At 40.1% G+C, this 26,704-nt stretch overlaps 1 pseudogene; it reads right to left on the reverse strand.

Moving 5' to 3' along the window:
* LOC111956380 (BMP/retinoic acid-inducible neural-specific protein 3-like) overlaps nucleotides 1-26,381 on the reverse strand; it is a 97,159-nt pseudogene extending 70,778 nt beyond the window's left edge.
* Between the last annotated feature and the right edge of the window lie 323 nt (nucleotides 26,382-26,704).

Below are 26,704 nucleotides of genomic sequence, written 5' to 3' on the forward strand. Positions count from 1 at the left end.
ACTTCTTCCATTGAAGAATGATGAAGGCCACTGTGTTCTTTGGGACCAGAATTATTTTGGTACCCTTCCCCAGATCTGTGCCTCGACACAATCCTGTCTCGGAGCTCTACGGACAATTACTTTAACCTCATGGCTTGGTTTTTGCTCTGACATGCACTGTCATCTGTGTGACCTCATATAGACAGGTGTGTGCCTTTCCAAATCATGTCCAATCAATTGGATTTACCAGTTGGACTCCAATCAAGTTGTAGAAACATCTCCAGGTTGATCAATGGAAACAGGATGCACCTGAGCTCAATTTCGGGTCTCATAGCAAAGGGTCTGAAAACTTATGTAAATAAGGTATCTATTTGTTATTTTTAATACATTTGCAAAAATTTCTAAAAACCTATTTTTTGCTTTGTCATTATGGGGTATTGTGTGTAGATTGATGAGGGGGAAAAAATGATTTCATCCAATTTATAATAAGGCTGTAACGTAACAAAATGTGGAAAAAGTCAAGGGGTCTGAATACTTTCTGAATGCACTGTATATAATATATACTGTATATATAATTTATACAGTATATATTTCCTTCAGACATCATGCTTGAAGAGGGGGGTAAATTACGTTTTTTAATATTAATGAGTTACTGTAGTGTTGAATATGCACTGCACAATCAAACTTTTAGGGCCAAGAATAGAACAAGCTTGAACAAACTGTACAAGTGATATGGGACTAATAGTATTCCCAACACAATGCCGCAGGTGTCTCAAGTTTTGAGGGATGCTGGCATGCTGACAGCAGGAATGTCCACCAGAGCTGTTGCCAGACACTTTTATGTTAATTTCTCTACCATAAGCCGCCTCCAACATTGTTTTAGAGAATTTGGCAGTACGTCCAATAGCAGGCCATGTGTATGGCATCATGGGATGAGCGGTTTGCTAATGTCAACGTTGTGAACAGAGTGCCCCATGGTTGCGGTGGCGTTATGGTATGGGCAGGCATAAGCTACGGACAACGAACACAATTGCATTTTATCGATGTAAATTTGAATGCACAGAAATACCATGATGAGATCCTGAGTCCCATTGTGAGGCCATGCAGTATATCCATATATTAGGGCCTAATGAGTTTATTTAAATTGACTGATTTCCTCATTTGAACTGTAATTCAGTAAAATCTTTGACATTGTTGCATGTTGCGTTTATATTTTTGTTCAATATAACATATGCATTATGTTCCTTTTGTCCTTTGTTTCCCTCCCCTTTCTGCTCAACTGTCCCACTTGTTTGTAGGTGACCAAATACTTATTTTCCACCATAATTTGCAAATAAATTCATTAAAAATCCTACAATGTGATTTTCTGGATTTCTTTTCAAATTTTGTCTGTCATAGTTGAAGTGTACCTATGATGAAAATTACAGGCCTATCTCATCTTTTTAAGTGGGAGAACTTGCACAATTGGTGGCTGACTAAATACTTTTTTGCCCCACTGTATACTTGAAGCACCTGCATTCCAACTGATTAGAATTCCATCCATTATTTCAAAAACTAAGAGGATACAACATATATCTTAGGTCGAGAATGAATCACTATGAAATAATAATGAGTACTTTATTTCACCTTTGTGCATCACGAGTTAATAATTAAAACCTAATTTTACCTATCATCTGCCTGCCCAGTCATCAAGACAAGGCCCGTCTTAAACAGTATCCCTCACATTTACATTTTAGTCATTTAGTAGACGCTCTTATCCAAAGCGATTTACAGTTAGTGTATGAGGGGTGCTGTAGGGTAAGATACTCTTTGAAGAGGTTGGGTTATTGCACACTGCACAGTGCACACTCCACTGGGGAGGAAGACCCTCTGCATCCCAAATGGCACCCTATTCCCTAAATAGTGCACTACTTTTGACCAGAGCCCTGTGTCTCTCTTCAAAAGTAGTGCATTTTATAGGGAATAGGATGCCACTTGGGGTGGATCCACCGTAAAGATGAGAAGCTGAGGGAAACAGCTGTGGTATCTGCTGCTGCTTCCACTTCTCCTTTCATTCTGTATCATCCTTCCATTCCTCCCTTTCTTGCCTGTTTCCCTGTATTGCCCATACCCTTTACAGCCAAAACTCCATCAGGACTTTCTATTTCGACAGTTGAACTTTGCTGTTGTAAGCAGGATATTAGATCTGAATGACATTTCCAAGTGTAAATTCAACTTTAGCATAAATAAAATATGACTTGCTGTGTCATTTTTCTCACACGATACGGTTACAAACGAAATCATCTCCTGTATGATGGTAGTCATCTCATGAAGCTACAGTAGAGGGGAAAACGAGCCACAACCAATTCATACAAATTCTAGTGCTGACTTTCCAACCTTGCTTGAAATGTGCCTTTCAAATGAGTCTAAGTTCTGAAAGCAACACCTCTTACTGAGATGTCCATACCAGGCTTGCTTATTGCTCCACTGTTGAAGTTCTTCCTAATTATAAAAAGAATACAACATCCTAAAAAAAGCCAGTGAGATAATGGAGGAAATACTGAATTTAGCCTTGACATTTAATGTTCATCTTGCATAAATCAAGTACTTTCCTATTTACCCTTTCTACCCAAGAGGAAAACCAAGGAKAAGACACGAATGTCTTGAATTCAGTATGAAGGTACGAGGGCACACAGGTGGAATAGAAAACCATTTTACCGTCTCGCACTTAGAAATAAAATTTCAGACAAGTATGGTCTGGGGAACTGGGTTACTTTTGTGCCATTCACATTTGTAGCATTCACCACGTTTTGCAGGTGGGTAATGTTCACAGTTGCTAACACCCCTGAATAGAACACGCGCACCCACTCACGCACGCACGCATGCACACACACTCAAAAACACACATGGGCCCACATAAGCACACAGGCATACACTGCTCTTCAAATCGGCAAGGACCATACATTAAGAGAAAGGCTACAGATAGTGTGCTTTTTCATTGCTTTATAATAAATAGCATAAGGCACAATATCAGGCTGACCATCCACAAAGTATAAGTATGCTATACCTGTAAGTTAAACCCAGTAATGTGTGCATGGCAATGAGTGCAGCTGTGAGTCCTTATTGAATCTGACTTAATAAGGGTTTGTGAGTGTGGGCCAACACCTGCCTCCTGGCCGGGCCCAGCAAGGCAGGTGTAGTCCCATTACCAGAAGGCCAGATGTTCTCTTGAACTAAGCTACTCATACTCAGTGTTTTAACTACTCAGCAACCCTGCCAGCTGTCCCACAATATTTCTCTATCGCTTCTTGCTGAGGGTGGATTTCTATCTGCACTAAAAGAGTATTCATAGTACCGGGTTGGTGGGTTTGTACTATGGCTCAATTATAAAAACTGGCAGCCAAGGCAGAACTTTCCATCAGTTCCAGCCTGGCAATTTGCTTAAGCGTGGTTTGATGAAAGGATGAGAGCAATTATCAGGAGTACACCTCCTACGCTATGGTAAGCCAAACAGCTGTCATAGATCTTGGTTACGCAAGATTTGGGTCCCTATGCGTCGAGCTGCATCGCACCGATGGCATCGTGATCCCAACTCAAAAGCTATACTCTATGTGTTTAACCATGCGAGACATCCCACTCATTCGAGGAGAAGCAAAGACAGACCAGGTCCCTGAGATGCACATGATATTGCTTTTTTCATAAGAAAAATCTACCATTGCCAAATAAACATACCCTGCGTCAAGCTGTGGGATGTTTTTTAGTGAATATCAGAATCTGGTTGGATGTCGCCAAGCAGCGAAACAGCACAGATCTTCCTGATTATAGTTCTTAAAGGTCAATCATCTTGCTCAGTAACCTCTACATATCAATATTTTATGAGCAGATTCTTTCTAACCATGAAGATTATTAAAATCTCATCCTTCCAGTACAAGTTTGCCCCCAAGTAACTGTTTTGCAAGATGTAATATAAATAAACAAAAGCCATAATCCTGAAAATGAAAAATCCTTAATTAAAAAGCGTAAGCATAGCAAGTTAATCAGCTAAAACAATTAGGAGGGCGTGAAAAAGCATGAATGTAAAAAATAATCTGATTCTCAGCCACACCTCATTGTTCAGGGCACTTAAAAGTGAGGTGCCACACATATTCTAACAGGAAAGCAGGTGCTTACCTCTTACCTGCACATTAATAACTGTTAGATCTTCAGCCGGGTCCTCCAACGGAGCCAAAGTTAAACAAACAACCATATGGGCAATTAGGACCCATCAATACCTGCAAAATTTATATAGCACTTGATAATTAAGAAACACCAATCTGTCTTTCGGAGCATCATATTTTCCAGCTGTTTGATTTGAAGAAAATCCCAAAGTACCAAAGGATCGATGATGTGTTATTGCTTCACCTTTCCAGCTGCCGTCCTTTCTCCATAAAGACAACGCCATGTAGTGTTAATTGCCTATACATCACATAGCCCAGATAATTACCCAAGCTGCTTACTATGGGTAACACTGCCTCCATAAAAAGTCCATCTGCATATTACAACAACTCTATATTAGTTTGTTGACTAATCCCCCAATAGGTCCACACTGACTTGGGAGTTTGTGGAATTCCTGCCAAGAACAATACACCCACATTTGGTAATTGAGAGCACAGCAGGGCCTCATTTCGAATTGCCTCTGTAAGCTTTAATTATATACCGTATCTATTGAAGGAAATATCCATGAAGGTGGGATACACGTTTTAATAAACAACCCATGAAAACATAATTAATCAAAAGCTAAATTAAATCATAATGCATTTCACAATGTGAAACATTTTCAGTGATGCAACTGTCAACCTTATCTCGTTACTATGCCGAAAACATGTAACGAACCGTATTCAATGCTGTGCATTGTCATGGTAATTGCTTTCAGTGGTAAAAGTTAATCAAGGCCAATTGCAAGGCCACAATTGAAGTAGGTGTCACTAGTGTTTATGTAGAATCCATTTCAGAACAGCCATGGCTTGATGGCAAAGCTTTAAAGGGTTGATGAGATCTTATTTTTAAGAAAAGCCACAAGGAGCTCTTGTGCTTTTCTGTTGATATTTGCATTACATATTCATATTAATTATATAAAGCTATTAGCTATTTGAACATCTAAGCCTATCATTTGAAAATCACTGAACAACAACTCATTACCTTTTAGGGGACATCAGTTCTATTTGATTCAAGTAAGAGCATTGAGAGAGATGGCACGGTACAAGTCCCTTGTTCTCCAAAGGAGAAACCGAACAGAACAGTTTGATTGATATTTCTCATCTCCTCTAAAACACAGCTGTGGTGCATTAACACACTACATTCAGCTCATTGAATAGAGATTTAAGAACTTATCTCAGCCATAAGCAGATGCACTGCCATCTCTGGGGCCTCAAAAATGTCTCACTGCAGGTAGATTCAAAATCTTCTTAATGATCTATCTTTTTCACCTTGGAGATTTCGATAACACCATTTGTTAGCATTTTCATGTAGCCATAGCAACTGAAACTGTAATTATATTACGGAGGCATTCATTATAATACTCAGGGTGGCCGAGGAATACAAAAAAGTTCATGCCCGTATTAATGCATAATGTTCAGCAATTATATTTCCTATAGAAATGGAGACAACAGAGGTACAGTAGTACACTAGCTAGGTATGAAAATCCCCAAACTACAGTACTTTGTCTATAATTATTATTTGGTGACATTCAACTGTAAGGAGAAAATGATCTTGGCTGTTTAACTTACCGTGCCATCTCTCTCAATGCTGTTACTTGAATCAAATATAATTCTCAAATGTACTTCTGCACTTTTTCTGCCCAATACTTTTTTTTACCTTCTATACTTTTTATATAAATGTCCATAAAGCACAGCACCAAGCACCATAACAGTTGGATTGCCAACTCAGAAAACTTCAGAGAAGAAAGCAAACCACTTGTTTCACAAAACTGGAATTCATTGCCTTACATTTCTTGAAAACCCCTTTTGAACCTTTGTAAAACTCTCCACACAACTTTGCACTCCAGTCTTGTTGAGTCTGAATGGGAACATAGGGGAGGTTTGAAAGGTTAACAGAAGACCAATAATTAAACGTAACACAAAAGCAGAAAGTGTTTCCTGGCTGGCTCTTCTTTGTGTGTGCACGTGTTTGTGTGTGTCGTGTGTGCATTAGAGAGATAGCGAATGCAGAAATAATTTAAGGCATTCCTCTTTTCAATAAATCCATAACCATGAATCAGTGCCCATGGCTCAACAATACCAGATGATTTTACTGATTTGTAAAGTCTGAAGCAATCTTAAGCCAGATGTAACTGTAGATTAGAGCTACTGTACTGTATCATATAAATATTTTTGGCTAATATTTTCGCCGTGAGGGATAGATACACTATATAGTCATATATATTGTTTTGCTTTTCAAGCTGATGTCATGTAAGTACAGAGTTTATGTATTTTTGATTTTGCTCTGTTACCATGGTTGTTTATCATGCTTCAAAACTGTTGAGTTGAGAGTGAGGTGTTTGTGAAGTTGATGTAATTCCTGCCCCCAGCTTGCATGCTCACCCACCCCTGCTGCTGTAGACTGTGTGAGCAGCATGCAATACATAAAATATGTCTCTGGTCTGCTATCTCATTCTCAACCTTGGAATTCATGCAGAATATGGAGCCCAGAGATCTGCTTATCATCTCTTATCATCTTCACAATTCTGCAGACAGTGTTACTGTTGATGTTCCAACAGACATAGAGCAAGGGAACTACAGCATCTGATGATGCCAATGTGCAGTGACTGATTCCATCTCTCCTGTGGACACACCCTGCTAATACTTTTATGGTCAGGTTGGTGTCATGAATTTTAATCAGACATATCTCGTGATACTTCTGGAGTAAAGGAGACTCATATCCTTCCGAGCATGTTTTAGAGAGGGGAGAGTAGTGCTTTCTCTTTGGGAAGTGATCGTGATCGTCAGCTAGAGACTACAGCCATAGACAGGTAGGATCTACAGTATTAGAGCAGGGTTCCCCAATAGGAAGCCCGCGGGTCATTTTATTTGGCCCCCCAGGTTTTCAGAGCAAAAAATAAAAATTGTATTAATGAATTAATTAAAATAATTTGTTGTTGGACACGTCTATTCCCAAATACTCCCACGCATAAATAAAGAGGCATATACGATAGTATACCAATGGAATCAAGGTTTGAAATGATTCTGTGTTTGTCAAATACTATATCTGTTTGCGATTCTCGCTGTCAATTTGCAGTGTACAAATTATTTATAAGTATGCTCCGGCCCTCTGACCATCCACTCAATGAAAGATCAGCCCACGGCTGAATGTAATTGGGGACCCCTGTATTAAAGCCTGCGTGAGGATAAAAGGCGCCAAACTCTCCATGTAAAAAGTGTCACGTTCCTGACCTGTTTTCCTTTGTTTTGTATTCATTTTAGTTGGTCAGGGCGTGAGTTGGGTGGGTTTGTCTATGTTTGTATTTCTATGTTGGGAGTTTGTGTTCGGCCTGGTATGATTCTCAATCAGAGACAGCTGTCAATCGTTGTCCCTGATTGAGAGTCATACTTAGGCAGCCTGGGTTTCACCTGTGTTTTGTGGGTGTTTGTTTCCTGTGTCAGTGTTTGGACCACACAGGACTGTTTAAGGTTAGTCACGTTTGTTATTTTGTAGGTTTAAGTGTTTTCTTGTTGTTTCATTAAATCATGAACACTTACCTCTCCGCATCTTGGTCTGATCCATGCTCCTCCTCGTCTGAGGAGGAGAACGACATTGACAGCCTTTACAAAAAGTCTAATCTAACACAGGGAACAGATGTCATTTCAATGTCTAGTTTTGATTTACGTTTGGTTGCGATGTCAACAAATGTGAAATAATCTTGAAATAAATAAAAAATGTCACCATGTCATTGGATTTAGGTTAAAAGTGTGGTGAAATCCAATCAGTTTTCCACCTTGATTCAACGTCATCAGATTTATTTATTTATTTCCCAGTGGGATGTTTCTGCATCTAAATAAAAAGGGAAATGAAAAATCTTCACATCAGAGAAGCAGGGTATTTCATCATAGATATTCCCAACACAGCGCTTTAGAGAAGATGAGAGTTTGTAGAAGTATGTTTTCCAGTACTCTGAATGCATTTTTCCTGGGGCTCATTAGAATTGCTATAGTTATTCAACAATTTTTCTTTATCTGAGTGATGTTTAAAGTGGTTGTGTGTTTTTTCACTCTTGAATAATATGAGCAGACTGCAACAGGGCTTGTCGTCGTGGTTTTTAGATAAATTCCTTTTTTTCTGCAGGATGAATCACTCTATCAATGAACACTAATGAAGATAAACGTAATATCATGCAATATAATGTTTGATGGTTCCGGTATGCCAAAACGACCCTGTTAAAATGCCGTACAAAATAGAGGTGATTTGTATTAACAATAATCAAAGAGAAACACATCTGTTTGCTTTTATTTCATCATATTGGCCTAACACTTGTTTTCATAAAATGCAGAGTGTATCTTCAGTTTGTGACGTTCCTCCCACTCTGTCTGCTGGGATCTCCTTTTTGGTAGTCTGTTTGGTAGTCTGCTTGTTGCCAGTGGGCAGAGCTCGGAGGATTAAAATGTATATGAACTTCAAAGTTTGTTGATATTTTCCAGTTGCTTTTACTTGCAAGGAATGGTATTGTACTGTACATCAGGAAACCCTAGTCTGGATGTATATGATGAAAATAAGCCCCTCCTATAATTCTAAGGGAATATTTTTAAGATGTATAATGGTGAGAGATCAATACGCCAGGGCAGGACTGATCCAAGACTCCAGCCCAGGGGAGGTCCGACCCACCGACGCGTTCAGTGCTCACCTCAGGGCCAACGGCAAGGCTACCATGCCAACTCCTCTCATGTGCCTCTCTCTACAAACCAGCCATCCCCTGGAGACTGCAGCACCTAAAAACAAACACCTCTCTCTCTCTCTGTCTCTGTTTCTCTCACGCTCTCTCTCTCTCTCTCTCTCTCTATCTCTGCCTGAAGCTCAACGAGGGGCCAACATTGCATAAGCGCGGCAGCAACACTTCTTATTGTGTGCACGTCAACATTCATCCGGCCATAATTGACCAAATGTTGTTCCTTCCACAGTTTGTGTGACTGTGCTATTGAATTCGGTTTTGACAGGCCAGACTCAATAGTGTCTCAAACCTACTTCGTCTGACCAAAATAGTTCCAGACACTGGAACAGGTTAGCGTTCCATTTTCTGGTTTGAAATGGCAGCTCTGTCAACACTTTCCAGAAGATAATTGCATTGGTCTAATTTGACACATTGGCAAAATTCGTCATGCTCCTATTGCCGATGTACCACTGCCCCACAGGCCTACAGTGGATATTAACTTTCAGGATTGTAAAGTCTAGAATTTTTTTTATCAAGAGATAACAAAAATGCTGCTGCCTCAATATAAGTAAAGACCCAGTATCTACAGGCATTTTCTGACCTTTCAGCTTTGCAAGTTCAACTCAGGCCTCTATTCATTCACTTCCCTCCTCAGTGAAAGTGGCAATGTCCTGCCATGTGCACTTAATATGCCTCATGCCTAATGACATCCTTTAAATGGACTCAAACAAAGGCACGCATCTGTGATCTGATGGACTGCCCAAGTTCACTGCACAATCTAATAAATGTAATCTTTTTACCTCTCCCACTTTATTGGAAATCAAATAAAACTATGTAAATTGATAAAGATATGATAGAGGCCACATTTGAGAATATCTTCAAAGGAGACCTTTATTTTTTGGCGGAATGATGCAGTCCATAATACATGTCAAATGTAACACAGTGAATACTAACAACCAATACATTTTCACAAAAAATATTTTGTTACCAGCTAAATTAGAGCAAATACAGTCTTCTCTATCTGAGTAATACATTTAGTGTAGCAGATTTTATTCCAAAAATGGAAGCACGCACATCACTGTACAAAGTAGAATATATTGCCAAGAACTCGACCGTGTGTGTAGTTGATATAAGTGTTGAGTCAAGATGGGCATTTGCAATATAGCAGGGCCACCAGGGAACATTTCCATGGTGGCTTGCTGACACAGCACAATAGAAATAGTTAATGACTTGCAATTTAGTGTTGAACTATCGTTTTACAATAATGTCTCACATAAAGCTCATCTCAAAATTTGATGAAACAGTTTTTTCCTGCTACATTGTAAAAAAAGTGCGTAATCTGTAGTTCAAGACTTCAATACAGTAGATTGACAAATTCAATTTGATTCAATTAAATGCAACAAAATTAACATACCGGTATTAAAATCAATGCATCGTTCAGAATGTATCTGGTGATCCCTCACTTATCTTCAGACCAAACCTGCATAGCCATGCCTTTAAGATGATTCAACCAAGGGAGGCACAGCAGTGACTTTAATAGATGAGGCTTGTGCAGTACTGTATTTAGATGTCTCAACTTGTCTTTATCCGATTCTGCTTTAAAGGTTTTTGCATCTAGCTTTGGATTTTAACTTATTTTTTACAACACACTGTGGACATAACACAACTCGTCTGATGTGTTAGGATATAGCAGTGCATGACGGGACATGTTTTATAATATAAGGCCTTTTAACCTTTATCTCTCTATGCAACGTTCAAAACACACAACCACTCTGAAGCAAGACTGTGTGGTCTGCTGAAATGGTAGCGCTACATTTATGATCATTTCTATTACCATAAGTGGATGAAAATTCAACTTCACATTATGCAAACACGTTCCAACATGTGAAAGTGGATTGTATTTCATGAGTATTATGCATTGTTTTTCATCTCTAATCAACAAAAAACTGAGGCGACAATCTGGCATGTCTTTAATACGTTCAGTTCACACTTGGTGGACTGCCTCCCAGACTTACATTTCATCATTTTTGCCGGTCTGTCTCAGGGTAGAAAACAGCTTCTCTTAAATTACACATGCCAGGGTGGGTAGAGCTACTTTAAAGCCAAGGACAGCAGATGCTAACTAGTAGCAAAGAAAAACACACAAAAAAGCATTGCTATTCTCTTCCTCATTTAATCCACCGCCCCTCAACTCCACTTTTAAGAATTAGCCAAGTCCTTTTGATTTATTAATTGAACATGATTACAACCAGCCACCATGAGAACTAGACCCCTCCCTCCCTGGCTAAATTGCTGTTGGAGTTCCTTCAGGAACACTCTTTAATTAATTGTATACGCCTTAATGGGGATTGAAGTGAGGGTCTTTAATTATGCAAGGTGAAAGAGCATGTTCAGCAGTAGTAGTAGCAAGTGAAGGAATTGACCGGGAGGGGCAATGAGGAAGATCCTCTACTGACAGTGTTCCCTGGGGCTAGGGAGAAGTCTATACCTCAATACTGGAACACTGCATCCATCTCCCTCACAGAACACGAGCCACAGCCCTATACGACATACAGTAACTAAAGGACTATGGATGCATGGCTGGCTACTGCCTTGTCCAGTTAAGGCTCTTTTGGATAAAATAAATTGGCTTATGTGTTTTCTTGGTGTGTATTCACTAGACCCCAAAAAGAAGCATACGGGCCGAAACAGGGAGCGACTTACCTAATTTTTTTCCATTGCAAAATGTTTGGCTGCAATTTGAACCAGTTTGTGCTAATGAATAAACTCCTGCTTTAGACTCTGTTACAGTTTGCAAGAGTGAGACTGCAGATATGATGTACTGTATTTGGTAATGCTCTGTAAGAATGAGTTTTGGGTCAATGCATACAGTTTATACCCATACATGTGTGTAGTGTAGTGTAGTGCATGTGTGTAGTAAAGATGTATTGGCATTTAGTCTTGGTTTTGCTTCACCTTTCCACTTATTATGTAGGTCACTCTGAGTCAATAGCAGGTATAGGGCAGTCATCAATTTAACATGCAACTTAATCCACAGATGATGATTACAAATAGCAGCATGTCCTTCACAGATTCTGCAGGGATTGCCCTTGCGGGATATAGAAGTTGCCAACCAGGGTTTGAACTCATTGAGCTAAAGACATTACACGCATCCAATGCCTTGACGTTGATGTTGGCTCCCTGATGTTAGACAAGAACCCCTCCCTGTTTGTTGCTGCCTGTTACATAGTCCTTCAGCCTCTCCTACCACTGACACCACTGTCACCCAAACAGACAGAGAGGAAGTTAATAAGGGCAGGGAAGTGACATAACTAATAGAAGAAAGGTAAACATTGGATTGATATCCTTGTTTATCATTGGAGACACTACAAATGTCTCTGACCCAAACTTGTTTGTCAGTGAGACTATTGTTTTGCAATCTCCTTTCATTAAACAGCGATCAAATGAACAATTTCTCATCCCACAGCTGAGACAGAGACAGACAAATCATAATTCACAGCGCGTCCTCCCATTCATTAACATACTTAACCTGTCTTATACCCTCCTCTCTGGAAATGCACAAAGAGTGATTACAGAGTGTGTCTTTCCACTGGAGCAAGAACAAAAGGGCTGGCAGTCTGTATTATTACCTTCGATAATAAGAGAAACAAGAAGCCATTATGGTCCCAGCCTTATCAGAAACTAAGTATCTCAATGACCTTTCTATCCGGACTAATTGCATACAATGGTTTGACCTTTCAGCATTCATGAGTATTTCAAATCTCACAACAACACGGTGGTTCATCTACACATTCAATCATGTTTGGTGATTTTATGTTACAGTGCTTTTATTCTTCTGCCCAGCTCAAAATGATATTTTCTCATTCAACGCTATGACTATGAGGCTATATGAGGGCTTGTCCTCTTTAAATTGTTGTACAGCTCATTGGATGTTAGTGCTTACAAAATGCATATACGGTTCAGAAATATGTCCGTTTGATTTTAATTAGTGATTTTTTCCGGAGACAGAATTAAAGATTATAGAAATATTACTGAACCGAACCAACTACTTAATTGACTCATCTCTGCCCTGCCCATAAGCAAGTTTGCCAGTTGTTGACTTACACCCCTTCACTTCTTTTAAATGGGAGAGCAAAATACCAAGACAGTACCGGATTTAGCCCAAACAGAGGCTAAACAGAGGCCTTGTATGGGAAGACAGTTGCCAAAGCTATTTAATCGTGCTCACATTCAGCTTAATCCTGCTGTGGCTGATTTACGCCTGTAGGTATTGCGAGAGAGGAAACATGAGTCATTTAGCGAACCACTGCACAGAAGGAATAGTAAAGATGTGAAAAAAAGGCACAAAGCCTTTTGAACCCCTGAGATGAAAGAAACTACAGACTCCAACAGGATGAGTCAATTCTCACATAGACCACTTCCCTTTCCCAATAACGATGGAACTTAGTCTTACCAGTGTTTTAACAATGCATCTTTCCTACAATGGCCGAAGATGTGTAACATGCTTTTCCCAAAACACCATGCTGGGAGAACTGTCGCTAAGTGAGTCATTGGAGGATGTGTCGATACTGATAGGATTTTCAAAAAAGTTTTCTCCATTCAAATCTTTCCTTAACATTGTAATTATTTCACAGTACTGATGACGGATCAGTTCCTACGACTGCAAATATTGAGGCGGCTTATTCAAATGCTTACCCAATAAGGATGCACAAAATCACCAATTTGCCACATTATTGCGCACATGTTAGGTTACACATCATGAAATATGTTGAGACAAATTAGACAGTAGCCTACAAGTAGCAAAATAGAACTCAAATGATTGAACATGAAATGTATTTCAATATGATTGAAATAGGTCTATAGCTTACTGTTTATTTTTTAATGCAGTCATCTCGGTTTTCATTTGAAGCGTATTTTTATACTTCGCTTGTTTGTTTCAATTGCAAAGACATTGGTTACTTTGTATTTGTAAACAACTTTGTTCTGAAGTTATCGTGGTCATAGAGAGATCAACCATTTTTAGCATGTGGGAGGGCAAAAAATCATCTAATGATGCACTTAGCTCGTCTGAGGCAGGCTTATGCCCCGTTTACATCGTGACGTACAGTATTTCATTATGCCGTTATTTCATTATGTTCCACTACTGGAMGGAGAGCATAGGATAGGGTTTCACAATGCAAGACAATATGGAGGAGAGCCTAGTCTCTTGTCAGAGATYGCATTTATTTTGGGAGATTGCGAAATATGACCTTATCTATCAAGACAGGAGAAACACATTGTTTCAGTTGATAATAAAACATGTTTTGTTTATTTACTTTTCCCTCAACTTGTTTCTATAACTTTCTAGCAAGTCAAGCTATCTTACAGAGCAGAACTATACAGTAGCTAGCGACCTCCACCTAATAATTGTAATTAAAAAAAACGGCATTTCAATCACAATAAACTAAAACGGGAGGCAACAATAATCTACTTTTGTGGTTTACTAACTTCCTGTTCTTCGACAGACTCTGGCTGGACCAAGGGTCATGGCTAGAAGGGATCCATCTTTTGTCAAGTTAACGTCAGGTTTGACTTTTTGTAGCAGGTTAGGAGAGCTTAGGAAGCAGGTTAGGTATGTAGAAGGTTAGGATAATTAGGTTAAAGTTAGGAAAATAGTTATGGTTAGCTAAAATGGCAATAAAATCCGTATAAACCGGATGCAACCCAGATATACACTGAGTGTACAAAACATTAGGAACACCTTCCTAATATTGAGTTGCACTCCCTTTTGTCCTCAGACCAGCCTCAATTCATCGGGGCATGGACTACATCATTTCGAAAGTGTTCCACATGGATTCTGGCCCTGTGTTGACTCCAATGCTTTCCACAGTTGTGTCAAGTTGTCTGGATGTCCTTTGGGTGGTGGACCATTCTTGATACACATGGGAAACGGTTGAGCGTGAAAAACACAGCAGAGTTGCAGTTCTTGACACACTCAAACCGGTGCCCCTTGCACCTACTATCATACCCCGTTCAAAGGCACTTAAATATTTTGTCTTGCCATTCATCCTCTGAATGGCACACATACACAATCCATGTCTCAAATGTCTCAATACCATTCTCCTCCCCTTCATCTACACTTGTTGAAGTGGATTTAAGAAGTTACATCAATAAGGGATCAAAGCTTTCACCTGGATTCACCTGGTCAGACTATGTCATGGAAAGAGCAGGTCATAATGTTTTATGCACTCAGTGTAGATAGACTGTCCATGAAACGGTGTCTGCGAACATGAGTAGATTACCTTGAAAACAACGGTCGGACATCTTGGACGCAGTCTCCAGTTCTTATTATACCTGATTGGGCCAGACTGAAGAATACACTGAGTTTGGAAAAATTCAAGTATGCGGCATCCGGTCTCGCAACAGAGCCATCAACCGCAAGGGGGCGTTGCGATTCCACTCTATTGTGGAGGGTCCCCATTCAATTGAATGACATCCGGCGCAACTTAATGGAGTGCTTATGGTTAATGTGGATGAAGCATTCGATTTCAAGTGTTTTCAAGTGCAATGTTTATTAAGAACGATGGTTTTGGGAAACAGCTCGGAGATTTAATGAAGCTCTTAAGGTTCTAACGATGAACATAGCCTTAAGATACTTTTGGGAAACCGGGCCCTGGGCTGTCTGAATGAAATATGTGCAAAGACAGGGATCCTATATTTAGACATAAAATCGCTCTGTCACCTCACTGCTCCATCTCTCAGAGGGAAACTTTTTTCCCGGTGTGTCACTTGCTATCATTGGCATGTAAAAAGGCTGAATAAATCTTATGTGGACTTTTAGGAATGTCAGAAACGACGAGGGAACCGGAACCATGAATTTGCATGATTGACAAGTAACGCAATAAGTTTGAATGGGCAGAATGAGGGCAATGGATATCAAGTATTCTGTGAGTACATGAATGTCTGTCAAGCGAAAGTGAGTGTACACAACCTTTGATTTTATTTATATAAGAAATATGTAAAGTTTGAACAAATGCTTCACCATCTGGTAGCGAAATCCTTCTAAAGGCTTGAGATAGGCAAGATTTTCTGTATGGCAAAGGAGCAGCACAGACAGCTCAGACGAAGGACATCTAATGGGTCAAGGATTTCTATAGCTGCCTACTGTTAATCTTGAGAGCAGGGCCATCTTTTTGGGGGCCCTAAGCGAGATTTGGTTGTCGGCCCCCCTCTTGACAGTGGTGAGATACATAAAAAATTGAAAGTTAATTTCCTGCCATTCTACACATTTTGACCAGGGGGCCGAGATAAATTTTGTAACAAATTTAATGGTGGCACCCTGGAAGTCAGGGTCCTTGGGAACGTGCTCTGCATGCCCAGTCTGTATTTGGCCATGATTACTACAAGTTTAGATAACTGACTAGGCTAACTACCAATCAAGAAATTGGCATGGCTAATTGTCAGCTAATTGAGTGACTGTCATAACAAGAGAAAACTGCTGATGCACAACCACATTTCAAAATTGCACCTGGTGTATTCTACTATTCTTAAGGGCCATACATACCAAGGACAATAACTATAACGATAAATGATACTAAACTATAAACGTTGGCGAGCATCCACACCAGCAGAACGTTTATTGTTCTGCAGTACACCTGTCAATCAACTGATCAATGCATCCAACTGCACACTGTAGGCCTATTAATGAGGTGGTAACATATACCATTCAGTGCCTCAGGGTGTGTTCATTGTCATAGTGACAACTGCAAATAATACTTGAATGTAGCCTACATGTAATGAAAAAGAATATAGAAACTCATATTTTAAATGTAGCAATTCAAGTACAAACGCTGCTTAGGCTGCGTATCTTTTATATCATGTCATTGCTTGACTTGTTGCTCACATAGTTTGCAAGTGATTTCCATTTTTCGATTGATTATCAATTTGTTTTGATCTTTCTTTTTCGCTGTGCTCATCTCTCTGTCTGTCCTGTGCAACCGTTTGCAATGCATCAGTGCAACAATCGTATCATCACTGGCCAACGTGATCACACCAACGTACTCTCTCTCTAATTTTCCCTGACAGTTAATTTGGCCTAGGCCTATTTTACATTCAGCAATTAGCAATTAGCAAGAGAAAACCTGCTTCTCTCCACGAAAAGGCTATTAGGCACATTAGCAGGCCAGTCATAGTGTGTATTTTATCAGGATGCATGGATGTTAACAGATAGGCCAATATAGCCTGACAATATAGCCTTCTCATGCGCTGTTTGCCAGTTATTCAGGCAATCTTACCGTGAGCTCTGCCTTCTCTCCTTTCCGAGCAGCCTTGCGCACCTAGAACCAAGAATGCTTCAATAGAACGAGGTTTGATTAGTTGTCAATGTTTTACCATTGGATAGACCCCTAGCAATCTGGTAAGCGACTGCTTATGCAGTCACGTTGCATGGGTAAAATCTTTTGGGAAGCCAAGCCCCCCACACCTACAGTACCAGTCAAAAGTTTGGACACAAGTACTCATTCAAGAGTTTTTCTTTATTTTTACTATTTTCTACATTGTAGAATAGTGAAGACATCAAAACTATGAAATAACACATGGAATCATGTAGTAACCAAAAAAGTGTTACACAAATAATAATTAAACAGCATGTTGCATGTAACAGACAGTTACATGGCCTACAGCATGGTCAAGCAAGTTAATGTTTCTAACATTTTTGGATCACTAAACAACTATTGATTTAGAACCACAGAGAATTACCGCAATTCGCAAAGAAAACAGTAGCTACATCCAATGTTCCAGCACCATTTCAACTTCAACACTTCAACATGATCAAATCACCTCTGCTTAGTCTAATATTCCAATCAACGTAAGCTAAATACGATGTAGCTGTCCTTGGTTCTGATTTCTGTGTGCACGTGTGTGAGTTCCTGCAAGAAGAAAAATATGTTGACTCACCCTACTTGTACAGCAATGCCATCCTCCTCTCTTTCATGTTGACGAAATCAGACAGTACACGCTTTTATTTTTTGTTGTACTAGGCTACCTGGCTGAAGTGCTTGCTCGCTAGTCTAACTTCCATTCATGGGCAACGTTAGCAAGTTAACATTAGCCTTCTACATCTAGCTACATATTGAACTTCCATCTCAGGCTAGGGGCACAACAATGTATAAATTAACGTTTGGATCAGAATCGTTGTTATAATCATTGGCCAGTATGGAGAATTAAATAAAACAACAAATCCAAATCTTTATCTCCATCCATGGCTAATTTAGGAAAGGGACAATTTTAGCTACACCACGAGATGCAACAATTCAATGTGTTTCTGTCAATGACGTATGCTCTCAATGCGATTTGATAGGAGTGATGCCAAAATTCAAGCTGGTTTCCGTATAAACTGTTTTTTGGTGTGCAAGACTATTCACAGTTGAGCTCGCTCTGTCTCGCTCGCTCGCTCTGTCTCGCTCGCTCGCTCTGTCTCGCTCGCTCTGTCTCTGTCTCGCTYGCTCTGTCTCGCTCGCTCTGTCTCGCTCGCTCTGTCTCGCTCGCTCGGATGCTTTCTTATTTTTTTCATGGTCAATTTTTTGGGTGAAGCCTGGCTTCACTTGGCATCTATGAATTTACGCCATTGCGCTTATGTCGCTTATGCCTGGGGCTGGCTCTGCTTGAGAGCATCACACGTCTGGCTAAGCTTTGATTCAAGAGGGAAGAAATAGATAAGCAAGTGACAGTGATGACAATCTCGCTAATCCAATAGTGAAGCCAAGTCTAAGGACTGGAAATAGCAGTCAGCATCAAGAAGTGAAAGGAAGAGCAAGAGCATATCTACTGGTCTCTCCCTGCACAATGTATAATTCATGAAAACAAAGTCCAAAGGTATATCCTCCAAAGATCTTCCTCACCTCATGTTCTGGAGGCGTAACACATTTTAATGTTCAATCCAGGATTTTGTTAACTTTGTGGTGCAGGGCTTATCTAAAACTGTGAGATATATTTTTATGTTTGTCTTATCCCTATATTAAATAAATTGATGACTGTACAATTCCATTTCAGCTATTGTTAATGCGAAAATTGTCAAAGTGTACTGAAAAAGCTATCTACAGGAAGTAATCTTAAAACTTTAGTTCACCTCTCTGGCAGCCCAAGAGCAATTGTAAATTGAAAGTTGTCTCACCATGATGCATAAGCCACAACCATGACTAAATGCATAAATCAATCCACATATTTCAATTATCTTATGTCATGAAGTCAGGAAGCAATAGGAATAATAAAATAAACAGTAATATACAGCTAGATCTGCAGACATCCAGCCTGTTGCGAGAAGTGTGTCCACAACACACATGATAGTACAGTCAGCAGTATTACCCATCCAAACATACTGTGGACCGCTTTTCAGTAAAACAGGTCTATACAGTATACAGGCCTTTATGGAATTAAGAGGCAGTAAATATGAATTCTTTGAGACAGGTGTAAGAAGAACGTGTGCCCAATCAAAGAGGTTTCTTGGCACGGAAAAACAGTTATAAAATAATATATACATCTAATTGTGTATAATGTGTTCTCTCACCCATTATAATTCGCTAAAAACTGTGTCATCAGTGACACAGTGCCTCACGAGGTCTATAATACACAACACGGCATCTTATTTCAACTCCCCAATTTTCCAAGAGCATGCAAATCCTAATCAAACCTTCCCTTGGTACCAATGGATCAGGGAGATAGTGAAAACCATCCATGCTGCATCATTTTCACACCAACTGCCGCTAGAGATTAAAAAGGGAAAGTGTTGGCTAAATAATATTCCTGATGGGAGATTTCCAAAGCTGCCAAGTGTTACTGGTTGACCGACGAGAGCCACTTCTCTACTCTATAAGGGAACATTATGTATGAGTGGCATCTTTTCCCTTCTGGTGTACTATCATTGGACCCAAGTGAAATGCCAGTGGCTTGGCTAACAACAGCTATCCATCTTGATGTGTGGAGACCAATGGAGCACAGAGGGTTGATGTAGTACTCTTCCAATTCCTAATACCTAGAGCAGGGCAGCACAATTCTCCAGACTCTCACTCAGTCATATTGCATGTGATAATGGATGACAATGGCCTGTCCCCTGCTTCAAACTGCAATGGGGAAAATGACTGCACTTATGGAAAGAAGAACACAATAACCACATGCTGGATAGGTCAAACGATGAAGATTCATTTTTGGACCTAGCATTCTGGTCCACATACTTTCAAGCATTTACTCAGAGTTACTTACACAGTTCTTCATTATTATATCATGGAAATCGTAACTAAATACATTTAATTCTGCTTGGGACAGATCCTCCTCACTGGCTTGGACAATCAATATCAAGTCATTCCTTTTTTGGGGGGGTTGGGGCACAGAGGGCAAACGTTTAATCTGTGTGCCAGCAGACCCTGCAACCAAGTGTAAAGGCTTACAGCTTGTGGTCTCTGATGGCTGGCCTCCTGTCAGCGCTCAATTAAAATGCAGTGAAAGAATCCTGCTGTTGGGGCTGATTGGTGGAACTTCCACCTGTGCCCAGCTGCAGCATGAATCAACTGTATCCCGTTTGCCGCCTAAGGCTACGCCCCAAATGACATCATATTCCCTATATAGTGCACTACTTTTGACAAGGACCGGCAGGGAGCCTAGTGATTAGAGTGATGGGCCAGTAACCGAAAGGTTGCTGGATCGAAGGTTCTGCCCCTGAACAAGGCAGTTAACCCACTGTTCCTAGGCTGTCATTGAAAATAAGAATTATGTTCTTAACTGACTTGCCTAGTTAAATAAAGGTAAAATAAATTTGGGATGCAAACCTGGTTGCTGCCTGGTCTCCTTTGATCCTTGACTTCAATAAATCCCTTTTCACCAGGGATAATGTGGAGTTTCCATGTTTTGATAATTGATTTCATGGGGAACCTCACCATTAAACATTAAAGGCTGACAATTTTTTTTATCGGTGGTAGTTAAACCGTTTTTTTCAGGAAGACACTATCTCTATCAGCAATGTTTTCTGTTTACAGTAGACATCTTGTCTTTCCTCTAACAGCAGAGGTTCTACTAGGACCCACTAAAACTACACTGTAAACCCCAATGTGCTGTCATTATTCGAAACCCGTTGTACTTAATATATCTGAGTACAGTTACTTAAATAGGTTTTGTAGTCATTACTCAAACCGATAGTCACTGTGACCCAAGGGGATCAATTTTGAGTAATGCCCCCACTAAGCCATGCCTCCAATATAATTTCCCAGTGTGACTTGCCTTTGAGTGAATTGTACAGTTACCACCCATGACTATTTGTTAGTGACAGAGACATGGTTGCTGAATTATTTCATTCTCAGTCCTGTGGCCTTCACCAATTGAGTTTGTAGGTTTGAATGTTATCATTATAATTAAACTCTTAATCACAATACATTACATATCTCATACCTCAAGGCTTTGTTTTGAGGCCTTGCTTTACCCTAACACAGTGACCTGAAACTCATGGTTTACAGGCCACATCAGGCCTGCAAGTAGGGTTGCATAATTCCAGTAACTTTCCCCAAATTCCCAGATTTTCAGAAAATCATGGTTGAAGGATTTCCAGGAATCTTCCATCCAGGATTCCAGGAAAACCTGGGAAACTTACCTGAATTTTGCAACCCTACCTGCAAGAGGGCTCCCGAGGGCTCTCAGCGGTCTAAGGCACTGCATCTAAGGCACTGTCACTACAGTCCCTGGTTTGATTCCAGGCTGTATCACATCCGGCTGTGATTTAGAGTCCCGCAGGGCACAATTGGCCCAGTGTCGTCCAGGTTTGACTGGGGTAGGCTATCATTGTAAATAAGAATTTGTTCTTAACTTACTTGCCTGGTTAAATAAAGGTTAAAAAAACATGATGCTGGCTTGCAAAATCATTTGTAATTCCTATTGGAATCCAGACAGAGTTAAGATATCCAACAGTTTACATTTTTATTCACCCACAACCTGAATTCATAATAACAGCAAGGGTTAGGAACAGTGTGAGGACACTACTTATGTAATTTAAACTAGAACAACCAGTTCAGTAACAGGTGCAAAAATCTAATTAAATGATTGGATTAGTTTAGAAAAATGTAAGTTATGTATCTTTGTGTAGCATAAGATTAATCAATCAATCACTCAATGTACATGCAAAAACATATAAAAACAATTTWAAAAAATCTACCTGCAGTAAAGCATGCTGGGAAAAAAGTTAATTTGTGATCATAAATTTTGTTTAAATAGAGTTGATGTGATTTCTCATTAGTTTTGAGTCAGTACCACATATACATTTTAAGTAATAATGGCTTCCATTGTCTTTGCGTTCAACTAGAAGTATTTGAGTTAAAAATGTCTTGGGGTTTAAAGTGTAGGATCCACATCCACTGTGCTTAGATCTACACATCATACCACAACTACTGTATTTGTGAGAAAAAAAATTGGTTAATGTACTGTGAAAATGTTACTGCTGGTTTTCAGTAACATTGAAAACTTTTCCTTTCTATTTTGTAATTCATAATAAGAAGAGAAAACCTTGCAAAACAAGGGGTTTGACTAAAGGATGGAGGACTACCACCCTCACACGATCAAAGGTCTTCCACATCATCTCCCATAATGTACTGCTTTATTACATAATTTAGACACAAGTTCATGTCCTTTGTTATCACACTGTATCTAATTTAGCTATTATTGGTACTACCCTTTTCCACATGCATGAAAATTCCTCTGGGCTGGAATTTCCCCTCTTTTAAACCAGATTGTTGACTCCTGAAGTGTGTTTAATGAGTGCACCCAGTATAAGAATATAAATATGAATTCAGAGAGGAGTTCCGTGAGTAAATGGATGAACCATACTGTAACTTGACTTCAAGGCCTTGCTCAGTGTTAGCCTTTATACAGTACAGTCACCTCGACTGGCTATTCTTATCATGGGGCTAAGGTGCTTAGTCTCTTCAGTGACCCTGAAACATGCTATGTATATATAGCATATTGTGCTATTATTCCAGCCTTCTGTCATGTCTCAATGGCTGCGTCTCAAATGGCACCTTATTCTCTACATGGTGCACTGATTTCGACCAGGGTCCATAGGGCTGTGGTCGAAAGTAGTGCACTATGTTGTAGGGAATAGGGTGCCATTTGGATGCAGTCGGGGGCTCTATTGAGGAGCCTCACCTATGAAATGGTCAACCATTGGGTTTATGTTCCAACAGACTTTTTAACACAGACAAATCCAAGTTGTCGGCCCAATTACAAAGGGATCCTTTATAAGTAGCCTGTGTTATGGACTGCTGATTCATGTCCTTTTCCAATTCATCCCCCCAAAACTGTCCTTAGTTTCAACCTTGTTTGGATAAAAAAAAATTAAACATTTTTCAAGTTTCAAATTTCAGCCTGGCATTTTTTTGTCTTGAGTGCTTTAATAATTAACCAACATTGATTGATCGAGATCAAAAGCCTGTCGACCATTTTCACACTCAAATGATTCAAATACACATGAGATTCTTTCTTTCTTTCACTGCAAACTTTTTTTCTCTTTGGGAAAAAAATCCTATATATTCTACTCTAGAGTCCTCGGTTCTGAAGTCAGATTGACATTCATGCTTTCTACACTGCATGCATGAGTACGTTGAACAAAATAAAGATAGAGCGAATAAATTAGCGTGCTTAACTGTAAATACAGCTGTGCTAGGCTACTCTGCATGTACTGTACTAAGCCTGACTACTGATTAAATGTTCATACTGTACATTTTGGAGCACTAGGATACACTTTCAAAACCTGCAAGCTCACGCACATCCACACTATTACTACATGTCATGTTATCCCATCTAATCACATACAGAACTGTAGTTAGATAACTTGCTTTATGGTTCACCAAAGTGCTTCAAGTAAAAGAACAATCAACTGGGTCAAGATTTCTGCATTATAACCTGTACGGTTTAGGGGATTAAATATCCCCTGACAGTAACAGTGAAAATCAATGGATGGTTTGGATGTCAAGTCAAATTAATCTATCCTGTGATGATGTTCAATAATGAAATCAATACTTTTACTTATAAACATTGCACACATCCTGCTCTAAAAGTCTCTAAGATTGTTCAACCATGCATTAAACATGCCTCAGACTGCATATAAAAAAAATGGTGAGCTCAAGAATAGCTTACTGCTGGAGGCAGATCATCTAAAATGATGTGTTGTACTCTGCTCCCTCTGTAGGTGAGAAATAGGAGTAGAAATGTCTGGAACCTGCCTCTCCCTTCCCAACTGTTGGAAGAATGAGGGATGTGAGCAAGTCTCTCTCTCCACAAGGAATTTAAAGAAGCTGACTAGTTGTTGCTGCTTACTGGATGGAGCAAACCCCTTCTATGTATGTTGATTTGATGTCCAATAAAAGAAGGATGGAAATAGAGGACAAAACAGACACAACCTCCCTCAGAGACACAATCTCCCTCAGAGACACAACCTCCCTCAGAGACACAACCTCCCTCAGAGACACAACCTCCCTCAGAGACANACACAACCTCCCTCAGAGACACAACCTCCCTCAGAGACACAACCTCCCTCAGAGACACAACCTCCCTCAGAGACACAACCTCCCTCAGAGACACATTGTAGTAAAGAAACATGGAATCTTATCACAGTATATTTATGTTCTCTATCTCCCACCTCTTTCTTTGTGAAAAGTAAAAGTCAAGGGAGACAGACGTATTCATCACTGTTTACAGATACTTATAACAAACACCAGGAATCCACTCCTCAAATACGAATTGCCCAGAACCAACAGCTTAGTCTTACAAAATACACTGAAGCAGCTTACACATTTTCCTCAACGGATTAGATAAAAAGGAAGCTGCTTCATATTTGGTGGAAAATGGCATTAAATACCCCCTCCTCCGATTGAAATGTCAGCATGATTCTAGTCTGCCAAAATCACATTGTGAAAAGAGGATTCATGAACATATGTGAAACAATAGACTGATTGCGCATACTAGTGCCCACTTCTTCCCTGCTACTCTGGTAGTGCTGCCTGTGGCCTTTTATCGAGACACATGGCCATAACTAGGAGGAAGCACTGTCCTACACACTGCCTCATCCTTTCCTTCCACCATGCCCATGCAGAAGTCTCACACAGTGAGGAGGCAAACCCATGCAGTGAACAACAAAGGCTGTGGGGTGGTTTTGTTAAATCTCTCAAGCTTTTTAGTAAAAAAAAATGTATGACTTGCTGAAAATGTTTCACTTGGCCAGGAAGTGTAAAGCACTGGCCAGCATCTCAAGTTTTAATGACACCTCCAATGATGTTGCAGTGATGTCTTGAATCCCCCCCTCCCCCCTCCTCTGCTCAAGCTCCAATGTACTGTACCCTAGGGCTCAGGCAGTGTGAGCTCTGGACTGAGTAAGCCTAGTTAGAGATGCTTACGAACTGAATGCAAATTCACTGAGGAGCATGTATAAAACATCATATTCACAAATCCTATAGTTGCCTATACACATCAAAAGTCATCCTGTATCACAGTCTACAAGGGAAACCCCATTAAATAAGAACAGTTAAAATGACAAACAAAAAACGGGATACAAATTAAACAAGCCAATAATTCAGCATCATAACACCACAGTAATAATTTAAGAAGATAATTTAAGAGTAAACTAAGCGAACATCTGAAGTTTAAAAATGACAGGTTGATCATGAATGTACAACCTCTTTGGATGAAAACACAATCAGACTACTAACTCAACCCAACATTATAAACAATACGCGACAATACATAGAGGTACATGCCGGGTCACTGTGCAAATTGTAATGTCAATACTCAGGCACTCTAATACACAGTACTCCTTATTATAGCAGCAAGGCAAGCAATAGCATATATCTCACCCAGAATGTGAAGTGCGATCCTGCTGTTTCTCTCGGTGTGCGTGTATCCTACCAGCTAGTGAAGGTTGTCAGGACCCTTACAGTCTTCAGCCAAACTGGTGGAATGCAGCCAGCAGCCAACTGACAGCCTCCAGTCCCTATTTCACTTGCAGCTTCCCACTGGCAAGTTACAGAGTCACTTATTATAGGATAATCCAGGCATTGTCCTCTCACTTCTATAGCCAAGTCAGTAAACGTTGGTTGCAAGTTGGGGTCCAAAGGTGCCCCTATGATAATGTAAAGTCCACAACACTACAGTGTATATTCAGCTTGAGATAATAGTCAAAAACAAACAAAACTTCATTCAAAACTAAGCATATATCTTGAAGGGATTTCAGAAAGAGAAAAAAGTCAAAGGTGCCAGTGTCCCCCAGTCCTCCAGGTCATAATGATAAGATATGGTGGAGCAGTCAGCAGAAGCAGAATAAAATCCACACAAAATATCACTCTTCCCTTTTAGGCAACTCTCCCTTCAATAAAGAGCCTGCACCTGCTACCAAAGCAGAGACATCCAATTTGCACCTTTTTCTGTGAGCCACACAGCTAAGCCTCAGCTGCCCCTGCCACAGTCATCACTCACTGTCAAGACCAGCACATCGGTTGAGCCCTAGACTGAGGAGTGCTGCTGCTCTGAGTCGGAAAGCATCTCTTTCTTTTCAACAAGCTCTGCCAGACTGATTCTTGTTGCCACGCCTCCTGGCCCTTGATTGGCTGAGCTGAGAACAGAGGAAAGGGAGGAGGAGGTGATAATGCTATGTAGAGGGAAGGAAAGGGAGATGAGAAAAGAGGAGAGCGAGATAGAGGGAGAGTGGGGAGTTGGAAGGCTGAGGGTTGGGGAAGCAGAGGAGAGGATAGACCGAGCTCTGTAAGCCTGAAGGGACAGCGTGGCTAATGAAAGAGAAATGCTTCTCCCAACGCTTTAGTCAAATTTATGTGTTACAAATTTGTTGTG

Source organism: Salvelinus sp. IW2-2015, linkage group LG32 (genome assembly GCF_002910315.2).
Source record: "Salvelinus sp. IW2-2015 linkage group LG32, ASM291031v2, whole genome shotgun sequence".
NCBI lineage: Eukaryota > Metazoa > Chordata > Actinopteri > Salmoniformes > Salmonidae > Salvelinus > Salvelinus sp. IW2-2015.